Raw genomic sequence first — 15,187 nt, forward strand, 5'->3', positions numbered from 1 at the left:
TAGATGTTCCTATCTCTCTCTCTCCTTTCCTCTCTCTCTAAAATCAATAGAACATTTAAAAAAAAAAAAAGAGGTCTTGGCCAGTGCTCAGTGGTAGAATGTGGACCCGGTGCCCGGTGTATGGACCTGGGTTTGATTCCTGGTCAGGGCATATAGGAGAAGTAACCATCTGCTTCTGCTTCTCCTCCCCTTCCCCTCCCCCTTCTCTTTCTTCCCCTTCTGCATTCATGGCTTGATTGATTCGAGCATGTTGGCCTCAGGCACTGAAAATGGCTCCATGGAGTCTCCGCTGCAGGCACTAAAATCACTCAGTTGCAAGCATTGGCCTCAGATGGGCAGAGCATTACCTCCAGATGGGGGTTGCCAGGTGGATCCCGGTCTGTCTTTCTATCTTCCCTCCTCTTGCTTAAAATTAAAAGTTTTTTAATTTTAAATAATTTTTAAAAGATTTATGCCTAGAAATCCCAAAGACTTTAGGAAAAAATAACTACCAGAATCAATGAAAGTATTGAGAAAGTAGTTATATTTAAGATAGATATACAAAAGGCATAAAAATCAATATGTTTTTACAATTCTAGAAGCAGGCATCCAGAAATTGAAATGGGAATATAGTTTAGACACGGTAGTCAACAAAGACTTTAAAATACTTAGGAATAAATGTATTATTAAGTAGCATTAGTTTGGCATTTGCTTTATGTCAGGCAGTCCTTCAGAGGCATTGCTCTTAGCAAGTGCTGGCCGTCTGTATTCTCAAATCTAGACTGTCTCCAGCATCATGCTCTTAACTCCTTATTTCCTCCTCGTCTCTGTTACCATAACCTTATTCTCCCCCCTTATTTCTACCCCTCTTCCATTCATCCCCTGTGACCAGTCTTTTTAGATTCTGGTATATTCTCCTGTATTTCTTTTGCCCAAGGAGCACATACATGTGTGTTTTCTTATACATCCTTTCTTACTTTAAGGAGAACATACTATATATATTCTTTGAACTTTCTTCCACTAAACTATATATTTTGTAAGTCACTCATATTGGTTTAAAGAGCTTTTTCGTTCTTTTGTTGGAGGTGTATCTCCAGGGTAAACCCTTAGAAATGGGAATTGCTGATTTGAAAGATAAGCGCATAGGTAGTTTTGTAAGGTATTGCCAAATTGCTCTCTTAAGAGTGTCATCCCACTCCTTACTGGTGTATTACCACCAGTAAGCTCTGAGACTGTTTTTCCTACAGCCTCGCTGACAGAATGTATAGTAAGAACGTCTTTAAATTTTTGCCAGGCGAAATTTTGACAGGTGAGAAATGTTAGCTTGGTGTGGTGTTGGGAGCCGATCTACGACTGCTGGCTGACAAGGTCACAGCAGGAGAAGACCCACAACTGCTGGCTGACAAGGTCACAGCAGAAGAAGACCCACAACTGCTGGCTGACAAGGTCACAGCAGAAGAAGATCAAAAACTGCTGATTGACAAAGTCACAGCAGAGAAGACCAACGGCTGCGTGTTGACAAAGTCACCGCAAAGGAAAGGCACAACGATACTTCCCCCTTTGACCTTTTGAATTAATCTGGCCTTATATCCCCCCTTTTTCTGGGTGCGTGCTATTATTTATGGCACAGGGATAATAGTACCGTGCTTTCCCTGTAGATTCGTAGTAATTTCTTTGGAAATGAGACAGAGGGTGTGAGTTCCACAGAAAAGCCTGTAAGCCCCTTGAACTGGGCTCATAAATATAAGAGGCTGGCTATGATATCCCTCGTAAAGAGTTAAGTTTGTAGGAGAATTTCTTCTTATTAATCATGTTAGAAAGAATAGATTGTGACTTATGGATAGGTAGGAAACAGTAACTATACAGAGAGCACCTTTCAGCCTTCACTTAATTCATCACTTTACCTCCCTAGCCTTTTCATGTGGAAGAGTAAAGAAACTTTCCTTTCTTCTTGCATACCTGACCTGCAGGTGGTGGAACACTCTGAGAAAAATAAAGTTAGAACTTAATTAGTGTATGAATATAGTAAATAAATAAAATTTGACTAGACAATAGAATCCTAGACAAGGTAGAATTATTAATCAGTACTGACCTTTTGGAAGTTTGTACCAATATTGCTATTGCTGTTCAAGTTATTGTATAATTGTACTTTGAATGACTTACCACCTGATTTATAGTTTATAGAAATGAATTAACTGTTACCTAGAAAATGTAACCATAGTGAAATGAAAACAATGATTAATCAATGTATTCTGAATACCATGTGATTGTAACTTAGTGTGTGTGCATAAAAAGAAAGCTAGACCAGCATTTTGAGAGAGAGATGCCTGGCAGTAAATGCTAACTAGAGAATAAAGAGAAAGAAAAGAATTCGGCTCTCTCACTCAATTTGTGCCAACGCCATCTCTTCCTGTGGGACCCCTGGATTCCCCCCGGGGCTGGACCCGGCAGTGTGGTTTTTAAGTGCATTTTTCTAATAATAAGTTTGAGATTTTTTCATATTTTTGAGTACCATTTTTCTCTGTGTGTGTGTGTGTGTGTGTGTGTGTGTGTGTGTGACTTGTCTGTTAATGTCTTTTCCCCAATTTTCCTTTTGAGTTTTTGGTCTTTTTTCCTTTGATTTTTGAGGGTTCTTTGGATAATAGAGATATTAGCCCCTTACCTGTGGTATATGTTATAAATATTTTCTCTCGACTTGTCAGTTGTCTTTTGACTTTGTTCTTGGTTTTTCTAATGCAAATATAAACAATTTTATGTAGTTAAATTTATCATTCTTTTTTCTCTTACCTATAAATTTTGAGTCAGAATTAGAGAGCCATTGCCTACACTGAAATTAAAGAGGAATCGACTAATGTTTGCTTCTAGTACTTGGTTTCTTTCTTTCTTCTTCTTCTTCTTTTTTTTTTACATCTAGATCCCTAATTTAGTTTCAAAACAAAGGGAGAGCCTAACCAGGTAGTGGCACAGTGGATAGAACCTGGAACACTGAGGACCCAGGTTCAAAACCTAGAGGTCGCCAGCTTGAGCATGAGCTCGTCTGGCTTGAGTGCTGAGTCATTGGCTTGAGCCCAAAGTTGCTAGCTTGAGCAAGGGGTCACAGGCTTGGCTGGAGCCTCCCAGGCAAGGCATGCATGAGAAGCAATCAGTGAACAACTGAAGTGTTACAACTATGAGTTGATGCTTCTCATCTTCTTTCCTGTCCGTCTGTCTGTCTCTATCTTGCTTTAAAAAAAGGGGTGGGATGGGAATCTAACTCCAAGATACTTTCAATAGAGAGAAGTTTCAATATGGGAAGCCAGTTTCAGAAAGGACAAATCGGTCACACAAAGGTCAGCAACAGCATAAAGCCATTTGGGGCTAGAGAGAAAGAGAGAAGCTGGGATGACAGGACACTGGGCTTAGAGACACTTGGTAGAGCGGGGAGCCACTGAGGAAAGAATTGTCCTGCCTGGTGGAAGCTGGGTCATATATGAGACAGATACAGCCACTTTTGGGGATGGACCCAGAAGCAGAAAGGAAAAAGAAATATCCTGGTCTATTCTATTTCACTCTTCGTTCTCCTGCCAATAGTTCCCATTGACTGAATCAACCTGAAAGCAAGTGAGCAGAAGAGCCTGAGGATGGTAGTTTGTAGGGGTCAGCCCCTAGGAAACAGAGCAGAGCAGAAGGGTGGGATGGGGTGGAGAACGAACAGGTAATGGCTGATGTATATGATGCTGTGTTTTCAGGATTGGTGTACATTGCCAACTTGCCCACCAAAGAAGCTACAAAGATTTATAGTGCCAACAAGTGTGTCTATTTTTTCAACAAAATTTCCAGCACCATAAATTTGTCCACATTAAAATGGTATTTTGCTGTTTTAATGTGCATTTCTTTAATTATGAATGCAATTGAGCATCTCTTCATTAGTTTATATTCCATTAATATTTATTTTTATTTTAATAATAAGTTCAAATCCTTTGTGAATTTGTCGTACTTTTTCTTATGTCTTATATGATATGTAAATTATAAGTGTTGCTAATATTTTCCCCCAGTATACCGTATGCTTTTTAACATTTTATTTTCCAAAATGAGAAGAAGTGGCGGGGGTGGGGGGCAACAGACAGAGTCCCACATGCACCCGACCAGGATCCACCCGGCATGCCCACCAGGGGGCGATGCTGAACCCATCTGGGGCGTTGCTCCACTTCACCATTCTAGTGCCTGAGGTGGAAGCCATGGAGCCATCCTCAGTGCCCCTGGGGGAGGGAGGGCAACTTTGCTCCCATGGAGCTTTGGCTGTGGGAGGGGAAGAAATAGAGAGAAAGGGAAGGGGGAAGGGTAGAGAAGTAGATGGGCGCTTCTCTTGTGTGCCCTAGCTGGGAATAAAACCCAGGACTTCCACACACCCGGAAACGCTCTACCACTGAGCCAACTGTCCAGGGCTTTTTAACATTTTAATCATATGTTTTTAAATTGTGCTTTTAACATTTTTCCACATAGTTAAAAATTGCTTTCTTCTTCTGTGTTCTCTGAATTAGAAATTTTGTCTCTTGCTTTAAAAGGTTTTTACCTGCAAGGTTATAAAAATATTGGGGTGGGAGAATATTAAAATTTTTTCTTTTTCTTTTTTTCTGCTCTAGCCAGAGACTATCTTTTTTTTTTTACTTTTTTTACAGAGACAGAGTGAGAGTCAGAGAGAGGGATAGATAGGGACAGACAGACAGGAACAGAGAGAGATGAGGAGCATCAATCATTAGTTTTCCGTTACGACACCTTAGTTGTTCATTGATTGCCCTCTCATATGTGCCTTGACCACGGGCCTTCAGCAGACCGAGTTACCCCTTGCTCAAGCCAGTGACCTTGGGTCCAAGCTGGTGAGCTTTGCTCAAACCAGATGAGCCCACGCTCAAGCTGGCGACCTCAGGGTCTCGAACCTGGGTCCTCCACATCGCAGTCCAATGCTCTATCCACTGTGCCACCGTCTGGTCAGGCACCAGAGACTATCTTGATGATTAACACTTTGGGTTTCTACTAGGTTATTCTTCTAGGTTAAGGGTTGTGTGAGTTGATAATATCTTTTTGTACATTTTGTATTCCCTCCTCATTAATCTCCAAAGAAATTTCTTTTATTATAAAAGCATTTTAATTAATTAATTTATTTATTTATTTATTTATTTTGTGACAGAGAGAGTCAGAGAGAGGGACAGACAAGGAGAAGCATCAATTCTTCGTTGCAGCACCCTAGTTGTTCATTGATTGCTTTCTTATATGTGCCTTGATGGGGGGGGGGCACAGCAGACTGAGTGACCCTTTGCTCGAGCCAACAACCCTGGGCTCAAGCTGGTGAGCTTTACTCAAACCAGATGAGCCCACGCTCAAGCTGGCGACCTCGGGGTCTCGAACCTGGGTCCTCCGCATCCCAGTCCAACGCTCCATCCACTGCGCCCTGCTCAGTCAGGCTCCAAAGGCATTTCTTAATGAGGGAAGACTTTTCCTTCCCATCTAAGATATAAAATGCAGTTAACTTGGCATCTCTGCCAGGCCTCCCCTTCTATCTCTAAGCCTGTGCTGTGCTTTGTCTCTTCTTCAGTTCAAGTTTTGATTCTGGGATGTGGATTGTAATGAGGTGACTTTGAATTAAATGGCAGTTGGAGACAGTGTTATAATAGGAGTAGAGGTTCAGGTCTACAAGATAAGTAATGTCTTATTCTCTGCAAAAGACATGGCATGGTGCCTACACTGATGCCATGATTCCAGTTGCTCCTGTGAAATTAATAAAAAATATGTTCCAAAGAAGCTGGAACCATGTGAGTTTTGTGTTTAATTGATATATCTCTGTCACTTAGCATGGTACATGCTTAAATATATTCTTAAATATTTACTGATTTGAAGAGTCTTAAATCAATAGGATCTCTTGCTTTCCCAACATACCTGGACTCTGAGGAGTGATGGCTACAAGGGTCTTAGAAAAGATGTTTCTATTATTATGATGTGACATAATTAAATCTCATAATATTCTGTTTATTTTCAATGTATAGCATTCCATCCTGCTCTCTTATTGAGAACAGCTACTTTCAACCCTTCTTCAGGCCAAAATGTCACAGAAAAAAAGGGGGAAGTCTAAAACACTGCTAACTAAAATGGGAGTTGAAAGGATTAAGATGCATGCTTGTATAACCAGTTTTTCTTTTTCTTTTTTTTTTTTTCAAACTATGAGAGAAAGTTTATTTAGAAGTTACAAAAGTAGTGGAAGTGAGCCAGCTGGGCTGTGTAGGCTCAGGAAACAAGTTAGAGAAGCAAGAAAAAGGGTCTCTTGGAGCTTAGGAGAGAGAAAGGTAAAGTACCACACCTGAGGGGAAGAGGAGAAGGAAAGGAAAGGCACAAGCATGCTCATGAAAGGAGAGAATGTGCCCAGTTTTTAATCTTAAAACCAGTTTGTTAGTTCATAGAGACTAGACATAATTACAGATGGGAATAGAGTGAAGGAGACAGAATCACTGTTTGATTGCAGCGGAAAGTGAAAGCAAATGGAGTTCTGGGAGGAGGAATAATGGAGAAAAGGATCTTCCAACGTGAAGACCATGGATAGGGCAAAGGTTTCTGCCCTCCACCACTGTAGACAAACACATATCTGAAGGCAATCCACTATTGGACATTTACACTCACCATATTTGGTGGTGAGCAACTTGGATGCCTTGAGTGGATAATGGATGTGTGAGGAAAACCTTACCAACTTGAATAAAGGGCAAGTGAACAGCAAGATTGAGGACTTGGCCAATTAGCACATGTTGGATTGTTTCCACTTTGGGGCTCTTTTGAATAAGGCTGCTATGACCATTTGTGTACAGGTTTCTTCCGTGGATATGTTTTCATTTCTTTGAAGCGTATATCTAGGAATGGAATTGCTGTGTCATGTGATAATTATGTTTAACTTTTTAAGGAACTGCCAGAGTGTTACCCAAAGCAGATGCACTATTTTATGTTCTCAATAGTAATGTATCAGAGTTTCAATGTGTCTACTACATCTTCACCACACTTGTCTGTCTTTTCTTTTTTTTCTTTTCCTTTCTTTCCTTTCCTTTTTTTTTTTGTTTCCTTTATTTTCTTTCCTTTCATATTCTTCTCTCTATTTTTTTAGTGAGAAAGACAGACAGACAGGGACAGACAGAGATGAAGAGACAGAGATGAGAAGCATCAACTCATAGTTGTGCCATCTTAGTTGTTCATTGATTGCTTTCTCATACATGCCTTGACCAGGGGCTCCACCTGAGCCAGTGACCTTGGGCTCAAGCCAGCAACCTTTGGGCTTAACCAATTGGGGTCATGTGTAAGATCACATGCTCAAGCCAGTGACCCCTCTGCTCAAGCTGGATGAGTCCACGTTTAAGCCATCAACCTCAGGGTTTCAAACCAGGGTCCTCAGTGTCCCAGGCTGATGCTCTATCCACTGTGCCATGTGCCACCACCTGGTCAGGCTTGTCTGTCTTTCTAATTCTAGCCTTTGCACTTAATATGAAGTGGTATCTCATTTGCAGTCCCCTGATGGTTAATGATATTGATCATCTTTTACATATACATATTGGCCATATATCTTCTTTGGATAAATATTCAGATCAGATCCTTTGTCCATTTTTAAGAGAGCTATTTACTTTTTTATTGTTGAGTTGTAAGATTTTAAAAAATATATTCTGGATATTATTAGTACTTGGATATGATTTGCAAGTATGTTATCACCTTTTGTTGTCTTTTTACTTTCTTGGTAGTGTCTTCTGAAGCATTAAATTTTTAAATTTTGATAAAGCCTAAATTTCCTTTGCTTATCATGCTTTTAGTATCACATCTAAGAAACCATTGCCTAAGCCAAGATCATGAAGATTTATATTTAAGTTTACTTCTAAGTAAACTTAATCCATTTTTATGCATTTTGAGTCCATTTAAAAAATTTTTATTGATTGATTTTTTTTTTAGAGAGAGAAAAAAATTGATTTGTTGTTTCACTTATTTATGCTTTCATTGGTTGATTCTTATATGTGCCTTGACCAAGGATCAAACCTGCAACCAGGTTGAATGACCAGAGCCTTTGTGAGTTCATTCTTTTTTTTTTTTTTTTTTTGTTTTTGTTGTATTTTTCTGAAGCTGGAAACGGGGAGAGACAGTCCGACAGACTCCCACATGCACCCGAACGGGATCCACCTGGCACGCCCATCAGGGGGCGATGCTCTGCCCACCAGGGGCAATGCTCTGCCCCTCTGGGGCGTCGCTCTGTTGCCACCAGAGCCACTCCAGCGCCTGGGGCAGAGGCCAAGGAGCCATTCCCAGCACCCGGGCCATCTTTGCTCCTATGGAGCCTCGCTGCAGGAGGGGAAGAGAGAGACAGAGAGGAAGGAGAGGGGGAGGGGTGGAGAAGCAGATGGGCGCTTCTCCTGTGTGCTCTGGCTGGGAATCGAACCCGGGACTTCTGCACGCCAGGCCAACACTCTACCACTGAGCCAACCGACCAGGGCATGTGAGTTCATTCTTATGTAAAGAAAATGGAGTGCTGAGAAGAAGAAGAATCAAGTAGGGGCTCCAACATCATTCTTTTGTATGTCGATCTCATTGTCTGGATAGCATTTGTTGAAAACACTGTTCTTTCCCCCATTGTCTTACCACTCTTGTAGAAAGCCAATTGACCTATATTTTTAGAGAAGCAAGAAAAAGGGCTTTTGGAGCTTAGGAGAGAGAAAGGTAAAGTACCACACCTGAGGGGAAGAGGAGAAGGAAAGGAAAGGCACAAGCATGCTCATGAAAGGGAGAGACCAATTGACCTATATATTCACCTTAAACTCTTTTTAATCTCTCTATCTAAATGGGCAGTGTTTCCTATTAGATCTTCACTGTTATAGTAACCGGTACCAGAAGTAATTCCAGGAAGCTTCTTCAAAGTGGGATTCTGAGATTAAGTTGCTAACATATTTGAGGAGCAATGACTACCCCCTTTGCTGGAGGAAAGTGAGCACTGATAATCCACAGAATATAGTGGTATCTTAAGTACCCAAATATCAGTAGTAGCGTGGGATGATGTGCAGGCTGAAGGCATTGAGAGATCAAATTACTATGGCATTTAGTTGCTGTTCTGACAATAGAAATTATAAAGATTTTGGGGCCAGCTGGTGATTTCTGGTGTCCCAGTGAAGGATAAAGGTCAAATTACAAGCTTGATTCAGAAACGTAGAAAAAATATCAGGAAACCTCCATGGCAGCTTTGAAGTTACAGACCCAATATAGCTAAACATTAAACACAGGAGTTAAATTTAATGATTGCAGAGTGGTAACAAAACTGATCATCTTTTCAGAAATTCTTTTGTAAAAGGGAAAGTCCTTGTGGGTAAGAGGGAGATCCTGAGACGCTGGCTCATTTTGGCAGACACGAATGAGGTCAAGAACTTTGAAATCCTGAGTAATGATCCACACCCACCCACAGACCTTTTTTCCTGACAGAGGGAAGATCCTCGTTAGCTCTTTGAAAAAGCCAGTCTTCCCCTGCATAAAATTCTTTTAATGAATGTACCTCGTGCAGTAGCCTCCTAAGACAATGACAATTCTCTGAGTCCACTCTACAGCCCTTCATTCTTTTTAGTCCCAATGAGAGTTAGATCCAACAGAAATTCTTAGTTTGCTCAAGCTGCTGTAACAAAGTACCACAGACTGGGTGGCACAGAAAACAGAGTTTATTGCCTAACAGTTCTGGAGGCTAAAAGTCCAAGATCAAGATATTGGCAGGGTTGGTTCCTTCTGAGGACTGTGAGAGAGAATCTTTTCCATGCCTCTTATTTAAACTTCTGGTGTGTTGTTTTTTTTTAAACCATTTTTGATGTCCTCTGACTTGTAGAAATATGGCCCTGTTTTCTACCTTCGTGTTAACATGGTGTTCTCTCTGTGTGCATGTTCCTTCCCTTTTTATAAGGACATCAGCCAAATTGTATTAGAGCCTACTCTAATGACCTTATTTTCACTTATTTACCTCTATTAAGACCCAGTCTCCAAATAAGGTCACATTCTGAGGTAGTGAGAGTTAAGATTTCAACATATGAAATTTTGGGGACCCAGTTCAATCTTTCTAATGATACTCCCGACAGAGAAATACAAGACCTTACCCAGAAGGAGATAGCCAATCCATGAAGAAGGGGAAAAAAAGCAGGATCTCAGCATTTGTATTGGCAGGAATCTGAAGAACAGGTATGACGATGTATTCCAAAGATGTTAGACCAGTGATGATAAACACAAGACTTCATTAAGTTGAAGTTATCAGTTGAATGCACTCCCCTGGGAATCAGAATTTAGTGTGTTTACTCAAGCATCTAGAAAAAACATAAATGTTCTCTTATGTTGGCTCATTGAACATTGGGCCCAATTCATTGCCCAATGAGATAGCTAAACTTCCCTGACTCAGTGTAGAGAAAGGAGTCTAAAGACTCAAAGAAACGACATTCAACCACAATGGCATGAATCTGAATCACAACACCTGCCCGAGAGAGCCTGGAGAACAATCTCTACACCAACACATTACAGAATGCATTAGAAAGGTGGACATCAGCATCTTTTCACAACTCTATGGCGGCTGTTCTTTTGTCGGCTAGTGATGACAGTGAAGGATGTTGCTAAAAAATTGAGTTCTCTCATCTCAAATGGAATAAAGGGATCTAGAAAGAGGAATGGCAATCCTTAACCCTCAGTGACAAGGTGAGTACAATTTCAGAATAACCAATAGGGATGAAGTAGTAATCAGAATCTGTGACCTGTAGAGGTATGTGACAATGTATAATTGGTCACAAGACCTCAGAAATAAATACAAGGGCAGAATACCATCCGCTTCTTGATATATTCAGACAGTGAGTCCAGGTTTGGTGGGAAAAATCCTAACATAAGTCACTGCAGTGGGAATTCACAGCCTCTTATGAAGTTTCTAGAGCTAAACTAGTTCACAGACATGGAGCCACAAAGGACCCCGCAATGTGACGACCACAGGTCTGTTTTTTAAATTCTTGGTAAAACTTTTTCCAGAGACAAGTAGGGCCACTCACCAATTGGGAAAAGGTAAATATCTTTTGGTGTTATTTAATATTGTCTTTGAACTAAAGCTCATCCCTAGACACAGAATAAAATAAGATGAAGCAAAACCAAACAAATCCACCATAGTCTACCAGTGAGAATTGGCCCTTATGGAGGTCAGTGAAATACAGAATCTTTAACAGAGTCAGAGAGATTCATAGTGGGTCCAGTAGCTTGATGGAGCCATTTTGTGGTTACCTCCTTAGTCTCAAAACATATATATGGTGGTAACAACAGGGATATTTCATAACTGTTCTTTAATTGATGGAGTGAGAGCTATTATAGTAAGAAGATTAAAATAAAAGCTATTGGAATTCTCTCTCCAGCTCACTAACATAGTGTTTCAAAAGTAACTCTGCTTTTCTGAGAAAATTCTAAAAATTTGCGCTACCACCATAGACTTGAAAGACACAGAGTATTGATTCCTGACACTACCTCATTTAATTCTCTGGCTGGTACAAAAACCACATGGGTTTCAGAGAATGACTGTAGATTACCAGAAACTTAATCAGGGAGTAAAGCAAATCACAGCCATGATTCTGGATGTTGTATATTTATGGAGCAAATCAACATGGCCTGTCACTTGTTATGAACTAATGACCCCCCAAAAATAATTAAAAGTAGTTTGCCTTCATGTGGTAAGAATAGCAATAAACATCATCTTACATCTAGGCCGTGTCTCTCTCCTACCCCCACCCCAGTCCATATACATTCTTCGTTTTCCTCTATCTTGCTTCATCTCTAAAAGATTGACCTTTATGGTAGAGACACAGTCTTGCCACAGAACGGTAGATAAAATTCCCACAATTCAAGATCTGTCTTCCTGGTGGATTTGTAAGGGTCAAGTGGTCTAAGTACATGTTGAACTATCCCCTCTAAAATGAGGATGTTGCCGCATGTTGCATTGCCCCCCAGGAAGAAAGAGGCCTCATAGTTGGAGGACCCACTTGAATGGACAACTTACACTTCTGATGCACTTCTCCTTCTCATTTACCGGGTAACCCATAAGGCTTCTAATTTTGAGTAAAGCTCAGAGTTAGGAGTTTCTTAGCAAGTCTGAGGTATAGTGCAAGCATCCTGGTCACTTGTGCAGGTAACAGCAGTCCCAATGGTGTCAGAAGTGTCTGTGAGAGACAGAGATGCTGAATTCAACCTTTAGGAAGCCTCAGTAAAAGAGTCATATCAGAGACTCTTCTAGTTTTGGAAGAAGACCATACTCTCGTCTTCTGATGACTATGCTTCATTTGAAAAGTAGCTCCTTACTTGCTTCTGGGACGTAGTAGAGACTGAGCTCTGGACTGTGGAACATCCAAGTATTTAGTTCACCCAAACTGCCAATCATAAACTAAGTGTCAAAATGAGCAAATCAGAACATTACATGGTTAAGAGCAGCATTTTATTACTGAATTATATGTATATTATATGTAATACTGGGTCCACATAGGTTCAAGAGGCACAAATACACTTCACAAGTGAGTTAGTCAGAGCTTCTTAGCAAATACATATTCTATTTTGCTGCCTTCTCTTTATTTCACAAGGCATTATATGGAATTTTCTATGGCCATAATAAAATATAAAAAATGCTTGCCTGATACCAGGCAAAAAAGGAAAGCCACTGCTCTATAGCCCCACTTGGGGATAATTCTGAGAATGGTTGAGAGGTATCCTCCCAAGGGCAGAAATCTGGAAAATATATTTGCTTGTGTATTTTATATGCAAAGACAGATAACCTGAGATATTTATCTAAACTGATTTATGGATAGTGGCTAATGGTTCACTAGTTATGGAGAGACTTAATAAGAGAATTAGAAGACTGAGAACAGAGGATAAGGGGGAGAGACATGAGGATGGACTTCTCAGAATGGGTAGTGTGAAGATATGACTGCTTCAGGTAAGTGCCACCAGAGGGCATCTACTATGAGGGAAAGAGCTCGGTGATCCAACAAAAGGTTGAAGTGAGTTAAGATTTTTATGCCATTTGAATAGGGGTAGATGTATTTTGCATAAGAGAAAGACATGCATTTTGGGTGTCTGAAAGGCATAGTGTTATGGACTGAATAGTTTTTCACTAAAATCTTCTGTTGAAGCCCTAACCCCCATAACTTCAGAATGTGACCAAATTTGGATATAGGGCCTTTAAAGAGATAATTAAGTTAAAATAAGAATATTGGAATGGGCCCTCATCCAATGTGACAGGTGTCCTTATAAGAAAAAGAGATTAAGCCACACAAAGAGATCCTAGGATTGTGTCCCAGAGAAAAGGCCTTGTGAGGACACAGCAAGAATGTAGCCCCATGTGAGTAAAGGAAAGAGGCATAGGAAAAACCAAAGTAGCCAACAGTCTTCTTGATTTGGGACTTCTAGCCTTTAGAACTGTGAGAAATAAATGTCTGTTTTAAGCCACCCAGTCTGTGGTGTTTCATTGGCAGCTCTATCAAACTACTACACATGAGTGTAACAACATCATCTTCCTTTCACTGGGCTGAGGCTGCAGCTACTACCACTTACAACAGAACAAACAAATGATGAGCCCAGATGTGGTACCATTCCCTGGGAAATCAGCCAACCCTGTGGCAGACTGATTACACTGAATCCTTCCATCGTGGAGATGACTTGTCCTCACAGGGCTGGGCATACATGTCAGGTATAGTTTCATGTGCCCTGCTAAACCTACTCCTGCCAGTTCATATGTGTGGTACCCACACACTCACTCCAGACTGACAATTCACTTTGCTGCAAAAGAATTGTGCACATGTCCATAATATTCACCTGTCTTAAAATAAGTCCTATTACCCAGAAAAAGCGGAAGGTGCCTGCTGGGAGAGGACATCCTGTGAGGCTGACACCATCCTAAAGGATGCAGTATATATCTTATGCCAGTAACTAAAAAATGTTTCTGTGATGCCCTGGCTGGGTAGTTCAGTTGGTTAGAAGCACAGAGGTTGCCAGTTTGATCCCTGATCAGGGCACATACAGGAATAGATTGATATTCCTCTCTCTCTCTCTCTCTCTCTCTCTCCCTATCTCTAAAATCAATCAATAAAATTTTTTTATGTTTATGTGAAGGAAAGAGTTAACAGCAAGCTAGTGATTCATTTCCTCCCTACTAGGGACATAAAAGAAAATGATTGACATGAACCATCCTTCTTTATAAACATGCTAATGTCATTTACACTAATGTCATTAGTATGTTTATAATGGAAATATATAGGAAATTCAATATTTAAAAAATAATTTTAGCAGGACATACCTTGTTTGTCTAGATTTCCTTTTGTAAATAAATTTGGAATTTATAGACTGGTGGACATGACTGGCTAGGTAATAAGAATTAGATATGCAGGCCTTTCTATCTACTAAATGGTTTTCTCTGAGAATACATTGCTAAGTGCTCATCTGTTACTCCAAAACCAGAATACATTCCCAGTGTGGGAGAAAGGGAAAATAAGAAAAATACATTTAATAGCTTTAGTATTTCTAGGAACAAATGCTACATTTGTGTTTATATCCTGCACATATCAATGGAATCGTTGGTAAAGTTTGGTGTTGGTAAGATCTATGATTCATGTTGTTGTACCGAAACCAGCGAGAGTATACAAACGTTCTCCACATTCAAGTACAAATTTAAAGGAGTCTTTTATTTAAATCTGGCGACCACATGGAGACCTAAGTCAGTCAAATCATGCAGCCCCGAACACAGTTTGGGGCTAGCTTTCAAAGACAAAGTCACATACTGATTGGGGTATGGGAAGGAGGGGGAGCCCAGCGAAGCATGGTACAAAAGCAATAAAACACATTCATTAATCTCACTAACAAGCTCATTAAACCTTACTGACTTGTTACAATGTTTATCTATAGGATCAATTTAAAGAAAAAAAATATTTCTACACACTAAGACCATAAGTTTTGAAGATGATAACACAATAGTGATAAAGTTCTGCATGCCTAACAAAAAACATTTCTAAACATTCTAGGATTTACGATCCACCCCTGACACATCTGCAATTTGGCAAAACTGTCTTCAAGGCCGAGGGCAGGGAGTTGTAGACGTAAGTAAGTTCTGGGGTCACTTAGAGTTTAAGATGGAAAAGAAGCTAAATAAAGTTACTTATGCTAAGAGCCTTTTAAAGTTATCTAT

Source organism: Saccopteryx bilineata, chromosome 2 (assembly GCF_036850765.1).
Source record: "Saccopteryx bilineata isolate mSacBil1 chromosome 2, mSacBil1_pri_phased_curated, whole genome shotgun sequence".
Classification (NCBI taxonomy): Eukaryota; Metazoa; Chordata; class Mammalia; order Chiroptera; family Emballonuridae; genus Saccopteryx; species Saccopteryx bilineata.